The following is a 15,020-nucleotide window of genomic DNA, read 5'->3' as shown; positions in this document are numbered from 1 at the left end:
ACCAGTGTGTGGAGAGAGGAGGCAGCCTGCATTTATAGGGCAGAGATCGTGCCCCACACTTAGAGAAGGCGCTCACTGATGGCCACTGCTCCCAGCTGTTGTCCTCAGGATCCCTTTGATGTTCCTCTGTCCTCAAGGCTTCCTTCCTGATGTTGCTCTGTGTTCACTGACACCCCTCCCCCACACACACACCCACTGATAATGATGAAGAGGCCTTGCTGTCCTCCCCTGTTTCCCATCTGCTTGAGTATTTACCTCTCAGTGGTCAGGAAAGAAAATAGCTGGGCGCTGCCTAATTTAATGAACTCATGGAACAGTGGGTTTTTGTGTTTTGAAGTTGGAGCCTTCTTTTCTCAGAAACTGTGGATCCAGGACCAGTCCTTGACCAGGTTGACTGGACACTCAATTTTTTTTGCAAGTTTTGGGGTATTAGCAATGGTCCTCATCAAGGCAAACTTTGTGAATCTCCTCCTTTGGCACCACTATAGAGAGAGTAAGATGGCTTTATTGTGCCCTCTAGTGAATTGAGTTCAAGTTTCTAGGATTTGTCAGAGTGAAGCTGTAGTGGGTTGTTCTGAAGAAGCCAAAGTCATGGAACACATCTGCCAAGAGTGAGCTCCAGGTGGCTCTTCACCTGCGGGACCCTCAAGCCATGGTGTGTTTCCCAGGTCTGAGATGTTGCAATGCTTTTACTTTTAGACAATGAGACCTGACCTACAGGAAAGGACATCCACAATGTAGAGAGGCTCAGAAGCTGCTACTCAGTCTCAAGAAGTGCCGCCATGTCATACACAAACACACTTTAGTCTGTGTTTATCCCATGTCTCTCACTACACACACAGCAAAAGGTCCAGAGCTTCCTGATGTTTTCAGTCAGTGTATGGAGTCCCACTGTCACAGGTGCCAGCTCCTATTTATATGTTAATAAATACTATTCATTGGCTACACTGTTTTTACTTACAGCTCTGTGCAAAAGTAAGTGAAGCTACAAGAATACTATTTTACAGACATATTGAACATATGTACACATACACACATACACACAGACACACACACACACTCATATATATATAATATATATAACATATATTATTGTTCAATGGGACAAGACCACTTGAATCTCTCTGTAGGCTTAGATCTATCAGTCAAGAAGCACACCATACATTTAAGACACATAATTGTCTTTTCTGATTATCACAGAGTTGGTCTCAGAAACACTTACTAAAATTTGCATGCTTAAAAGGATTCATGCCCATGTGAAGGTTTTCTATTTCTGTGTTTTCTCTTTCTGTCCTTCCTAACAGTGTCCAGTACAGAACTGGTCATGAAAGTCCAAAGCATGCAGAACCAGCACAATATGTCCATCCAGAAGAAAGGTCTTCTTCAAGTTTTCTTTTACACCGTCATTTTCATTTTCTTATTGCTTTATGTTCTCTTCTTCCTCTCTTCACCAACCCTGGTAACATCAGCTGTCTCTCTTGGGGAAAGGCACCTACTTGTGGACACCAGAGACAGTAGAGACCAGAGTCCTCTGTTTGGGAACTTGCACCCAGTCATTTAGAGACTTTTGTGTTTATTGGGCCTTGGGGAAAAACAGTTCTTTTTTTTTTTTTTAGAACATTTATTTACTTAATCCATGCTTATGAATACACTGCAGATGTGTTCAGAGACCAGCAGAGGGCATTGGAACCCCATTACAGATGATTGTAAGTCAGCATATGGTTCCTGGGAATTGAACTCAGGACCTCTGAAAGAGCAGCCAGTGTCCTTAACTCGTACTATAATATTTTTCCTATAGTCCTAGTCCCAATCTGATAGGTCAAATTAAGATTTCAGTATTAGTAGTACATTTTTCTCATAAGTTGCCAAGAGAAGTACACAAGTGGGCTAATTCCTCTGGCACTGGAGTTCCAGAATGCTATGAGCTGCTATGTGGGTTCTAGAACTGAATCTGGGTCCTCTGCAACACTATCAAGCCATCCCTTCAGCCCCTCATTTTCTTTAATTCATCCTTAGCTGCCATTCATAAGTCTCAGAAATATTCTATTTGTAGTAAATGTTACAAATTTCTATAAATATTGTTTTTCTTTTCCAGTTTCATTTGCTCTTACAAACAACCTAGTATTTAATTTCCTTCAATGATATTTCTTCCTTTAATTAAATATGTAAAACTCAAGCCTGTGTGTTTTAGTGGCATTAGAAGAATTCCTACCACCTCCTGGGTTTGAGACAGAGTTATCTTTCTTACCCTCTCACTTCCACAACTGAGGAATTTCGACCTTTTCATGGAGGGTGTTCAGGATTTTTAGTAGTCCAACATATGATATCACATGTGAATGCACAACAAGACATTAGGAAGTAGGGCTGTGGATGGAACAGGTGGACAAGAGACACGAAAGTGATGTTGGAAAAATGGAGTTCTTTGTAGTTCACTGCTAATTCTCCTTTTACTAAATCTTGTCCAACCTTCATCATATATTCAATCATGGTCTCCAAAGTATGGAAGTGGCCCTGAAATGGCCTCTGAAACCTCCAATCTTTCACAGGACCCACTGGGAGAGTCTAGCTGTCTTCCTTCCTCACTGGGATTAAACCTCTGCTGGGTGAGATGGGTCACAACTTGAGAACTTGTTTCTTCTCATGACCTCCTGCACTGCAACCTGGACTCTAAGACAGGTGGGGTGATCTCTTTTGTACTTGTTTTGAGTCACAAGTTTGCGTGCAAAATCTCAACAGGACACCGTTCTCCTTAATTATTGAATCTACTTCTTATGCCCTATTCCTACATGTGTGTTAGTTCTTGTTATATCTGCCAAAAAAACCCATTTCTTAGGATGTATCCACAGAATACAAGTTATTTATTGGTTGCCTCATATCGGATCACAGAGTTGAGAATTACCATGGGTAGAGACTGAGGAGAAGTTGTAGAAAGACCATCTGTCAACAGATGTCTTTCAACCTTGATCTCCTAACAGGTTCTAGCAAGGAAAACAACTAATCCCAATAAATGACAGGAGGTATCACTAGAAATGCAGAAGTTAGGTTGGAAGGTGGTGTAGCGGTAAAAACAGGAAATTTGGCCACAGTTGTGTTGCCTAACCTTTAGTGTCTCTGAGTAAGGCAATTAACCTCTTGCAACTTCCATTACAAACCCACAACACATTGGTCAATAAGAGTGGCAACTTTATTGGGTTATTGTGAAAACCTCAGATAGGAGGAGAAAAAAGACCTTAGCAATTAGTCAGTATAAGCTAATATAATGTGTTGTACATGTTATCTATGTGGAGAATGCTGCCTGGCTTATCATGTGTTTCAAAATGTCATGGTTTCTATGAAGTTATGACACAAAGCTGCCCTGGCTCTACAATACATGAAAATTTACTATTCTTACTTTACATAAGAGGTTGTCAGGATCAATAGCATTCAAATGTTTTCTCCAATAGCGAATGCTTATATATGTTAAACTAATGGGGAATGTATCTCCTAGTTTCAAATACCTCAAGAACTTTATGGCATTAATCATCTCCTTGTTAAAGAGACATCACAGAAAATAGGCAGTTTCCCAAACTAGAGTAAAAGGCATTCAATGTAAAGATAAATGAGACTTTGGAGAGCTAAGAACTGATATAACACCTTCCAGATATTAAAGATGATGGGAAGAAGAAAAATAGTAAATGTCGGACAGAGTAATGTGTGGGTATTTCTGACCAGAAGACTATGATATAAAGGTGGTTGATGGGAAATGGGCTGAGCTTCATATTGGGCTGAGGAATGTCCTAAGACCATGGAGACAAATCTCCTTGTTTTAAAGATGCATGTTTAGTCACTAGTGATGTCTGGTGAAATTCTAATTATGAAGTCAGTATAGGTCTTTTGGTTCCGGTCCCAATGCTCACACCTTTTCTCTGTGTTTCCATGCTCTCCTCAGAGGGTCCAGGGTCACAGTCAGAGGCTGTAGCATGGGTCTGTCTCAGAGTTGGCTGGAATGAGCCAGAGGCATGTGGTGTTCGTTTGATGTTCCTGTCATCAATGGAATATTTGGAAAGATCATGGTCATCTACAGGGTATTTTTTTCATGCAATCATAGATTGTTTACCGAAATTTCATGGATGTTCTCTGTAGCGATAAGTGATGGCCTCTGGCAAAAATCAATAAATTCTACCAATTGGGAGAGGACTTCAATTTTTTAAAAATAGACTCAGAGATTGCAAATGCAAAGAATAATTTAAAGCAAGAGAAAAATTTGATATGGTTGTTCGTTGTTTCTTAATTCACATCACCTAAAAGTAAAAAGTACATGATCTAATCCAAGAGCCACAGCACAGCCCTGGATGTTCCCAAGTGTGATGTATTCTGTCACAATGGCTTCTTCAGAACAACCCACTCTAGCTTCACTCTGAAAACCTCAATTCACTGGAGACATGGAAAGGTGATTTTACTTCCTAAGCCCCAAAGGAGAAGATTCATAAGGTCTTCCTTCATGAGGGTATTTGATAATACCCGGAATCATGCGAAGAATTGACTGTCAAGTCCACCTGAATTTCTATCTGTTCCAGGGACCGCACTTCAGAGAAGAGCAGGCTCCTAGTTCCAAACACAAAGACGCTTTGTTCCATGAGATTATTGAATTAGGCAGTGTTTAGCCATTTTCTTTCTTGACCACTGAGAGGTAAATACTCAAGCAGATGGGAAACAGGGGAAGATAGCAAGGCCCTGTCATCATTATCAGTGGGGGAGGGGTGTCACTGAACACACAGAGCAACATCAGGATGGAAGCCTTGAGGACAGATGAACAGCAAAGGGATCCTGAGGACAACGGCCTCTCCCAGTCCCCATCAATGAGTGCCTTGTCTAAGTGTGGGGCCTGTCTCTGCCCCATTAATGCAGGCTGCCTCCTCACTCTCCATACAGAGGTCTCAGGCTCAGCAGTCCTCCAGGTGACTCCTGGCCATGAAGACACTTCTCCTCCTCTCTGCCCTTGTCCTGCTGGCCTTCCAGGTCCAGGCTGATCCTACCCAAGAGGCAGATGAAGAGTCTAAAACAGAGTAACAGCCAGGGAAAGAGGACCCAGATGTGTGAGTCTCCTTTGGAGGCCCAGAAGGCTCTGCTTTTCAAGATGCAGATAAGTGCTGGTGTTGGAGGCTTAGAGTCTCCTGAGGGAGCATTGACAATGACCTCCAGAAACTTGTGGGGTGTAATATGGCTCCCTTGGTAACTCTATTTTAATTCATTTTATTTCCTTTTCATAGCTGTGACAGTGAGGGTGACGTACTCTAGTAGAATTTCTTTCTCATAAGGCTTTTACTATAAAAAGTACACATAAGAAGGTCACCGGAATACAGAGGAATCCAATGTACTGAGTTGATGAGTATAGAACAGAAGGAGTAGTCTTTGGTATTAGGAGAAAATTTACATTTGTGTAAAGAACTTTGAATCAATTTAGGAGTACACTCAAGTATCTGCATGGTGACAAAAGGAACACAAAAATTAAACACACATCAGGAATGGCTCTCAAGTGCATGGCGAACACCCCTAAAGTACATTATTTGTTGAGATGACCATGCTAATGGTTGTAATGTGGCCAACACTGCACACTCATGTTGTATCACACATCCTCATAGGATTACCTACTATTCCATTCTGCCTGAGTCTTTTTGTGTCTCCCGTCTCAAGAAATCAGAAATGCTACTACACAGCAAGATCCTACAGAAACGGAGAAGGCATTATGGGGACCTGAACCAAAAGACACGAAAGCCTTATCCTCTGTTGCCACTGAGCATGGAGACCAGAGATAGCAAAGCTCCTATGTGCTCTGAGGCCACTGATGCTGATGTCCACTCTGCCTGAACTTCTTTGTCTTCCATAAATTGTTTGCACTACGCTTCGTGTTAGAACCTTTAAGGAAATCTTTGCAGTTGAAAAGAATAACTTAGTGTTTGCTTGCAAAATACTTGCTCCAAATACTAACAACTTAAGGATGACTCTGGGTTCAGACACAAGATGTAAAGAAAGCCCATCATGCTCATGACCCTGCCACATGCCTCTTCTAACTTGACTCTGTCTTCCTGTAGACTTGACTCACTCAGAAAGACATTGCCTTTATGTTAAGAAAAACTACCACGCTGTCCTTCAGGTTTATGCACTTCTAAATTTTATTTCCTTAGGGAACTACTGTATCCTTAAAAAGTGTTGAAGTTTCAATGAAACGGGCCTGCATTATGCCTCTGGTTTCTAAGCTGTGGGTTATTTTTGGCTCTATGGAAACAACTTTTAGCAATATTAGAGAAAGTCAGAGAGAAAATGAGTACCATGAGAAGCAGGGCATCCCACACTAGGATATGCACATTATCTGCAGTGTCTAAAGTCATATGAGACAAAATATATTCTCTATACAGAAATCTTCTTCATATACAGGAAGTGGGTATGTCCAATGGCTGCAGTGTGCTCTACAAGTATGCTTCAGTGAGTTACCTTATAGCTTTGGAGAGCTGAATGCAGCTTGGAAGAGATAACCAGGATAAATAGGAAGTCAGACAGTTCTCCTTACAGCCTGATTCTCTGGTAACTCTACAGGGTGCTAAGAGTCAGACTCTAAATCATCACAAACTCCTTAAGGGAAAACCATGTTCTGATGAAAGGACAGCAGTGGTGGTGACCTTGTAGATTGCAGCTTCCAGTAGCACAGATGGTGTGGGCTCCCAGCAGACATTCTTGTGCATATGGGGCATTCACTCAATATGGATGGGACCATGCAGTTAGAATTGAATATGCCCATCACACTGTGAGGAAGAAACAATGCTAGAAGCAACTTACATGATAGTTAGCAACTTTGACAGATACCAACTCCACTGAATGAGCCAGTAAAAAAGTCTAACTCTAATGAGTATAACCCTTTCAGCTTCAAGTATTACAGAATACTGATGAGTGGATTGCAAGCATGATACCCTGCTTCCACATTCCTTTGGGACATTTCAGTCTTTAAATTTGTCCTTTGTGAAATACATTTAATAATTAAGTCAAATGTGGGCCATCCTTCTGAAATGTAATTATCTAACGGAATAGATTCTCAGTTTCCAGGAACAGATAGAATAACTCTGGAAAATGTCAATCAGCAAACACATGATACAATCACATTGATCAACCTCCCTACTAACCTTCTCCAAGGCCCCTCCACTATCTCACAAAAATAACAGCCTCTCTTGTCTTTGTCTCCAGAGAGATGATTCCACCATCTCTCCCTGTTGCAAATTCTTCTCCCTGGATGCAATAAGCTCATGTAGTCTTCCTTCCCTCTTTTGCAGTTTAGGGTAAAATTTTCTTGTAAAATGCAAGAGTTCATTCTTTTTAAATTGACCTATTCTAGTGGTAAAATTCTAGGTGCATAATGGTAATTTACCATTCATGTATGAGCACACTGTGAAGTGATTCAGTTGGGGAATTAGCATATCTGTCACCTCAGGTATTTATAATTTTGTCATGGTGAAACACTAAAATTCTACTGTACTGTTTTGTAATACATGACCCGTTATTATTCACAACCATGCTCTTATGTAATACTCCACCACATCTCATTGCTCCTCTGTAAATGTAATTCTGTACCCACTGATCAACTTCCTCCCAGCATCCCTTTCCCTTTCCAGTAGCAAGTATTCTATTCTCAGCTGCCATTACGTTGCTCTTTATCTTGACTATGTGAGAACATGTTGTCCTTCACTTGTGTGTCTGGAGGTTACACAGCAAGAATCCTCCAGTACCATCTCAGCTACTGAAAATTCCACATTTTCATGGTTGAATGGTGTTCCACTATGTACAAACACACACACACACACACACACACACACACACACACACACACACACACACTGAGAGAGAGAGAGAGAGAGAGAGAGAGAGAGAGAGAGAGAGAGTATATGTGCTCCACATTCTCTTTATCCACTTACTTGGCAATAATGTACACTGCACAGAGATACAATACACAAAGTTATTACTCCAGCATAAAGAGTTTATTTCTATTTGAAAGTTTGGTTTTCTGAACTCTTTCTACGACCAGAAACAGCATATAAGGGATTAAGAGATCATATCTTTTCTGTGCTTTACCAACCTTCCTTAGCTACTCAAAGTTCCACATATCATTTAAGACACTTGCAGGTTAGAGGGAAAGACTCTCCAGTCCAATGTGGCCAAGATGTTCACCTTCCCAACTTTTTGATATTGTCCTCTTAGGTGACAATGACCTCTCCTCACTCTTTTCAGCCCTCCAGCCAATGACCACATGCCTAACACATGGCCTTTGCTAAATTCTCCCATGTTTGGGTTTTAATCTAAAACTCCAAGAGTGTAACCTATTTTTCTGCCTTCCTGCCCTCTCAGGTGGATGACCCTGCTTCTTTGATAGCATCTCTCAATAAAGCTGTCCTTAACAGTCAGCTGGGACCTCTGATGCCCAGTGTGTACCCACCACACCTGTACCCAGTTCTTACAAGTCAGATGTTCTGTGTTAGGAATGATCATACTTTCCAACTGTGTTAATTTGTAGTCTTAGATTCACAGTTCAAGAACTAACGCCCCTGCCTCAGAAATTTCACTGAAATTCTCGAGAACCATAAGAGATTAGAAAAACTGGGTGCGTCAATAAATAAAAGGGTTGCCCTGGGTTTTCTTTATCTCTCCTTTTCTGATGGCTCTCATATGATGGCAGAGAGAATGAAGGGCAGATCTAGGTCTGGCCTCCTGCTCAGCCATGTCACCACCTCCACAATTTCTTTCCTTGATATTGCTCACAAATATTTCCTTTCTCCTTGTCTCTCATTCGATTGTTAATTCAACAAATAGACAAACATCTATTTCCCTTGTTCCTGCAAGTATTTACTTATTTCTTCATAATTAGAATGCCTTGAGTACATGTATATTTTTCACTGTTATTTTTGAAAATCAGGATTATTCCCTCCCTAATGTCTAAGACATATTTAATATTTTAATGCACAACTTCATGGTCACATAAGGCTTTTTCTTTCTCCTTCTTGCTCCACATCTCCTGTGTGTGGGAGCGGCTGAGTGTCGGTGTGGGGAATAAAGAAAATTGGACTCCAGCAAGCTTGTTGCTTATTGGTAGGGTCAGAGGTCATGGCCTACTGGACATAGGCTTTTGTGCTTCTACCGCATGCACAGTCCTGAGCCACAAGTCAGGCCTCAGTTTCAATACTTTGTCTTCTCCTAACTCTCTGCAACCAGGGTCTTGGATAAGTTAATTGTTCCTGTCCTTATTTTGTGCCACAGACCAGGGTGGAAGTCAGCAGAGCTCTAGCAACCATTTCCTGGTCAGACCATGTCCATTTACTAAATAATGGTCATATTCACAAATTATGACTCACAGTGACTGATAATCAGCTTTACTTCAACAATAAAACATTAAGACTTCTCATTCAGTCTCAAGGACAAGGGTGTGTCATTACCTGGGTCACTTACATTAATCCCAGATAACAGACAGAGACTGTGACCCATCTTTTTCTTCCTCATTTCGTCCCCCTTTCAATAAAAGACCCCTTCCATGGGAACTGTGCTGACAAGGTGTATCTGTAAAGGAATAAGCTTGTTTTCAACTAACATTTGGTATGTGCCTTTATGAAGACACCTGGATTCAAGGATAAGAATCTTATTATTTCAAAACCATGTTAAAAAAATCCTAATGCCCAGTGTTATGGACTCAGACAACATTGAAAGTCCATAGACTCAATTTAAATTGTAATTACCCAAACTTCCATTTCAAGCTGTACCTGTCCTGATTACCCATGGTTGAATTTAGAACTGAGGCCCAGCTAAAAGGGGAGGGCCCTTTAATTATCAAAGACCACAGTGCTCTTTCTTGGTGTTTCTTCAGGTGTGAGAGACCATCTGGGGTCTCTTGCATTCCTGGAATTCCTAGTATTGTCTTAATCTCTGGTTGCTTTCAGAGCTCTTGAACACTGGAAGCAAATCATTGATTCTTATTGAGGTACAGGTTGACACTGAGTCTGGAGGCCTGCCCTTTCCCCAGAGTCTCTTCCCTTTTATTCCTTTTCCCTCCTCTCTCCTCCTCCTGTCTCTCTCTCTGGATGCAGCCTTTCTCACTTCCTCTTTCCCTTGCCCTCTCTCTTTGTTCTCCTTGGTGAATTCCATAGCCTCCTTCCTTGGGAGCAATAAACTTAACTCACAATCCAGCAGTCTCTCGAAAACAATATTTGTTTATATACTTACTTAACTTGTTTATGACGAGATAGCAGCTTCTATAAGATTAGTATGTTACAGTTGTATCTCTATTAAATGTTAGTCTTACGAATCACAGGTTTTAGTAGATTTGTTCTTCTGACCAAAGCAACCATTAAAAACTATTTACTGTGCATGTGTATATGTGTGTGTGCTTGTGTGTCTCTGAGAGTGTGTGTGTGTGTGTGTGTGTGTGTGTGTGAGAGAGAGAGAGAGAGAGAGAGAGAAAGAGAAGAGGAGGAGAGGAGAGGAGGGAGGGCACTCCATGAAAAGGCTAGGGTGATAATGAAAAACTTCAAATTGGCAGTTAAGACCTAAGAACTGGGCAAGTTCAGGAAAGTGAGTTAGTATTAGGAAAAAAAAATCTCAGAATAAATCCTTCATCCAACCCTGATAATGGTTCCAGAATCTTAATGTGCATTAAATTGAGCCAAAAACCAAAGAAAGGAAGACCCAAACTAGAATGCCTGGAAAAGGAAACAAAATAGCCATTAGAGGAAAAGGGATGGAGTGAACTGGGTAGTAGAGGGAAGGAAACGGACGATGCCGGGGTGGGGGGGGGAGCAGGATCAGGTGTGGGAAAGATAAGATAGAGGCCTAGAGGGTCAGGAGAATTAATGAAAATCTACAAATGCTAGAGGTTCAGGGCAGGGGATTGGGGGCGGTCTCTAGGAAGTCCCAGAGAACTGAGATGGGTGAGTCTCCCAGGAGTGAATTGGGGTGATCTTAGCCAAGATGCCTAACAGTGGGGACACGGAATCAGAAGAGGTTACCTCCTATAGTCAAGCAAACCTGTCTACCCAAAAATTATCCTGTTTAAAAAAAATGCAGGGACAAAAATGGAGCAGAGACTGAAGGCATGGCCAAACAATAACCAACTGAACTTGAAACCCATCTCATGGGCAAGAACCAGTCCCTAAAACTATTAATCACATTCTGTTTTGTTTGCAGACAGGAGCCTAGTTTAACTGTCCTCTGAGCGGTTCTACCCAGCACCTGACTGAAACATATTCAGATATTCACAGGCAAACATTGGATGGAGGTCAGGAACCCAAAAGGAAGAGTTTGGGGAAGGATTAAAAGCCCTGCAGGGGATGGGAACCCAACAGGAGGACCAAGAGAGTCAACTATTCTAGCCCCTGGGAGATCTCAGAGATTCAGCCACCAACCCAAGAGTGAATAATGGCTGAGCCATGGCCCTGGGCACATCTGTGGTAGACATACAGCTCAATCTCTTTGTGTTGTGGTAAAAATCAAAAAGGAACATTTTCTAGCAGTTCCCAGAAGTTGCATCTACTCACTGTGGCTACTACTCTACCATGTAGTCCACAAAATGACCTCCGTTGACTGTGTCCCTTTTATGCTCCTTGATGATCCTCAAGGCAGTAGTTATCAGGTATGGCATGCAGACACACACACACACACACACACACACACACACACACACACACAGAAACATCTTGTTCTGCAGGCCATCTTGTGTTCTCCCTCTAAGCAACAACAGAACAAGATCAGCAACTCCGACTGCCTCTCAGCCTTTTTTTTGCCCACACGGTCCTCTTTAGCCTGGTAGAATCAAAGGCCCCAAAACTAAAACTTTAGCATTAGATTTACATGTTAAATTCTCAATCCACAATTCCTCCACACAAAATATTCACTGCCAATTGATACCGATATAAATCACCTACCTAGACAAGATAAAATCGACCTAGTTCACCTAAAACCAAACCATTCTCCTCCATAGACTCCATCTCGATCTCTCGATTCTCTGCCTCCTCCCTCCTTCCTAGACATTTGCTCTGCCTACCCTTCTTTCTCAACCAATGATCAGCTTTGCCTTACCCTGGACGGAACTTGCTGCAAAGTGACATAATCCTACATCCATGGCTGCCTTTCCTGGCCTCAGTGGAAGACGATGCTCCTGATTCAGCTAAGACTTGATGCACCGGGTTTGGGGAATACTCATTAAAGTAGCCTGTGCTCTCAGAGGAGAATGGGAAGGTGAAGGAGTCTGGGAGAAACAACCTGGAGTGGGAGGGCATGTGTGTGAAATGTTTGGGATGTAAATTAATTAATTAATGTTTAAAAAGCTTTGAAGGACACTTTAAGAAAGTCAGTGGAGTGATCTCAGCCACTGTGGTGTGCATGTCTGTTCCTGTGAGATAGGGTGTCAGTAAATAGTCCCGTCTGATATGGCAAATGCTATCCTGTTGCTGGCTTCAGCCCAGGGCTGAAGTTACAGGCGTATGCCACCAAGCCTGGCATGGTCAATGAGACTTGTTTTGTGCCAGAAAACACTGTGTCACATGGAGGCTGTAGAAGGTGTTCTCAAAGGTATCAGCTTGAGTTCCCGCAGAGTGAAATCATTTTCCAACTCTGTAGCCATTCCTACGAATTACAAGGATGCCTGTTAATGGAAGTGTGAGTTGTATTCTGAACATTTATGCATGTTCTAGGTGCATTATAAAAGCCATAGATTACACTGAGAGCAATCCACATGACTGTTGATAACTATTTAAGCAACTGGGGATCAAGGAAGCTTATTGTTTGCTTTTTCATTGCTCGTGAAGAAGCTGTAGTCAGACAACAAATGGATGCAGCATTTGGTATAAACCCAAATCACAGATCAGAGAAACACCAGAGGATTCAGGAAGAATGAAAACACTAAAATCAAACTCTAATTCATAGAGCTCATTTTTCTGTGTTCTACCTTTAAGTGACCATTAACAAACAAGATAAGCATTTCTGCTGCTACCTAGGAGAAGGCTCCTGCATGCCAGGGCCTTGAAGATGACATTCAATCCTGTGGGCCATGCTTCTCTTCACCCCATCTTTCCCCCCACAGTCCATCAAGTTTGATGGGTAAACACCTAGGAGCAGGCACTGAAATGCAACCTGCTGAAACCCCAGGTCTGTTTGTAAGTTTTTCTCAAAAGCTGTGGTGTTCTTCCATATTGAAAGTTCTATCTGCATGAACCTCTGTCCAAGAGTCCAGAGTGTTCCAGAAAAGTTTCATGGAGAAGTGGACTGAGGGCCTGGCTCTGATCATTATGGGTCTTGGCTGCTCTAAAGGTTCTTCTTTTCCCAGAGAGCCTTCAGAGGACTCTCAGTGCAGGAGAGTTAGGCATCAAGCTCCAGTCTACTGCGCTCTAAAAATTACCACATTAACTCCAAAGCAGTCACTCCAAGAAAAGCAAAAGAGACCCTGTAAAAGAGGCTGGAATCTATGAATGAAGGGATCTTCTGGGCATCAATGAGAATGTGAGTTCACAAGCGCTAACGCAAACCCTTGTTAGCACTTTTGGAATTTAGAAAGCTTGGAAATCTCCTTTTATTTTACTAGAGTTAAACTAGTATCTTCACGTGACTTAGGGGGGTGAGGGATAAATTCAGAAACATCCTCACATATTCCTCTTAAATTTGGTGGGTGGTTGCTAAGAACTGGGGGTCAGGATCTTTCGTTCCTTCTGCAGGCCACTAGGTTTGGTTCAGGCACCTGTATCTTGTGTAGTGACTGAGGACACTGTTCTCTGGGACCTGATCCTTCCTGCTCTATCTCTGTGTGTCACAGGATATGTAGTCATTTAAATGACAGTCACAGTTTTCAACAGCTTAGCACCAATTGAGAAGTGTAGATTAAGGTATCTTAAGATCTTGAGATGCTGACACCTGGATATCTTAAAAAAGATAAAAACCTGCGCATGCTCTCTCTCTCTCTCTCTCTCTCTCTCTCTCTCTCTCTCTCTCTCTCTCTCTCTCTCTCTCTGTGTGTGTGTGTGTGTGTGTGTGTGTGTGTGTGTTTGGTGTGTGTTTAAATGAAGGCCTACCTATATCAAATCCTGCTTCTCCACATATGCACAGATACTCTGGTGATGAGTATAACTGGCTGGAACTTCCTGCTTTCTTCTTGTCTTATAATTTCACTGCTGTGGACAGATACCATGACCAAAGCAAGTCTTATAAGGGCACCATTTGATTGGGTCTGGCTTACAGCTTCAGAGGTTCAGTCTGTTATGAAGGAAGGAACATGGCAATACCAAGGCAGGCATGGTAGAGGATGAGCTCAGAGTTCTGCAGCTTCATTTGAAGGCTGCTAACAGAACTCTGACTTCCAGGCAGGTAGAATGAGGTTCTTAAAGCCCACACCCACACTGACACACCTACTCCAACAAGACAACACCTCCTAAAAGTGCATGCCCTTGGCCGAGCATATATAAACCATCACACTTCCTATTTAGTGCCTTTGCTGCTTAATGCTACTTGCAGTTGTGTCTGTAGAGCTGACACACACTCAGGGCTTCATGGGCACATACATGATCTTGGCTTGCCCTACTTGTCAAATCTTAACATTTAGAATGAGAGATGGGTTTCATTGAAAAGTTAGGCCATTGTGAAAATTTAAAAATGAAGATACCCATGCTGTCTACTTCCCACATGGCCAATGGCTTTGAGAGTGGCACTGATCTAAATGGGGTGGAGTTATGAGAGGAGAAATTAGGATTCCAACAACAGCATTGACCTTTCTTATTATCCATCAGAAGAATGTGTTAACCTGGACACTCCTATAGATCCATGCCGAGAATTTCTTTCTATCATTCTGGTACTTGGTTCTCAGTGTCTTGCTTGGAGACAATAATCAAGCACACAGACTGAGAACATGTTATAAGAACTTTATTTAGATATTATGGAAAAGAAAACTCAAGGACACAACGTGGGACAAATAACAGTCTCTTTAAAAATCTCTAGTTATATGACAAATACATTCTTCTTCTTAGTGC

The 15,020-nt window shown here is 41.9% G+C and overlaps 1 pseudogene; it reads left to right on the top strand.

The window, feature by feature from the left end:
- The first annotated feature begins 4,950 nt into the window (after positions 1 to 4,950).
- LOC116914356 lies at positions 4,951 to 5,157 on the top strand (annotated as a pseudogene).
- Positions 5,158 to 15,020: the final 9,863 nt, after the last annotated feature.

This window comes from Rattus rattus, chromosome 13, assembly GCF_011064425.1.
Source record: "Rattus rattus isolate New Zealand chromosome 13, Rrattus_CSIRO_v1, whole genome shotgun sequence".
In the NCBI taxonomy this organism is placed as follows: domain Eukaryota; kingdom Metazoa; phylum Chordata; class Mammalia; order Rodentia; family Muridae; genus Rattus; species Rattus rattus.
This window is presented reverse-complemented; position numbering and strand designations above follow the sequence as displayed.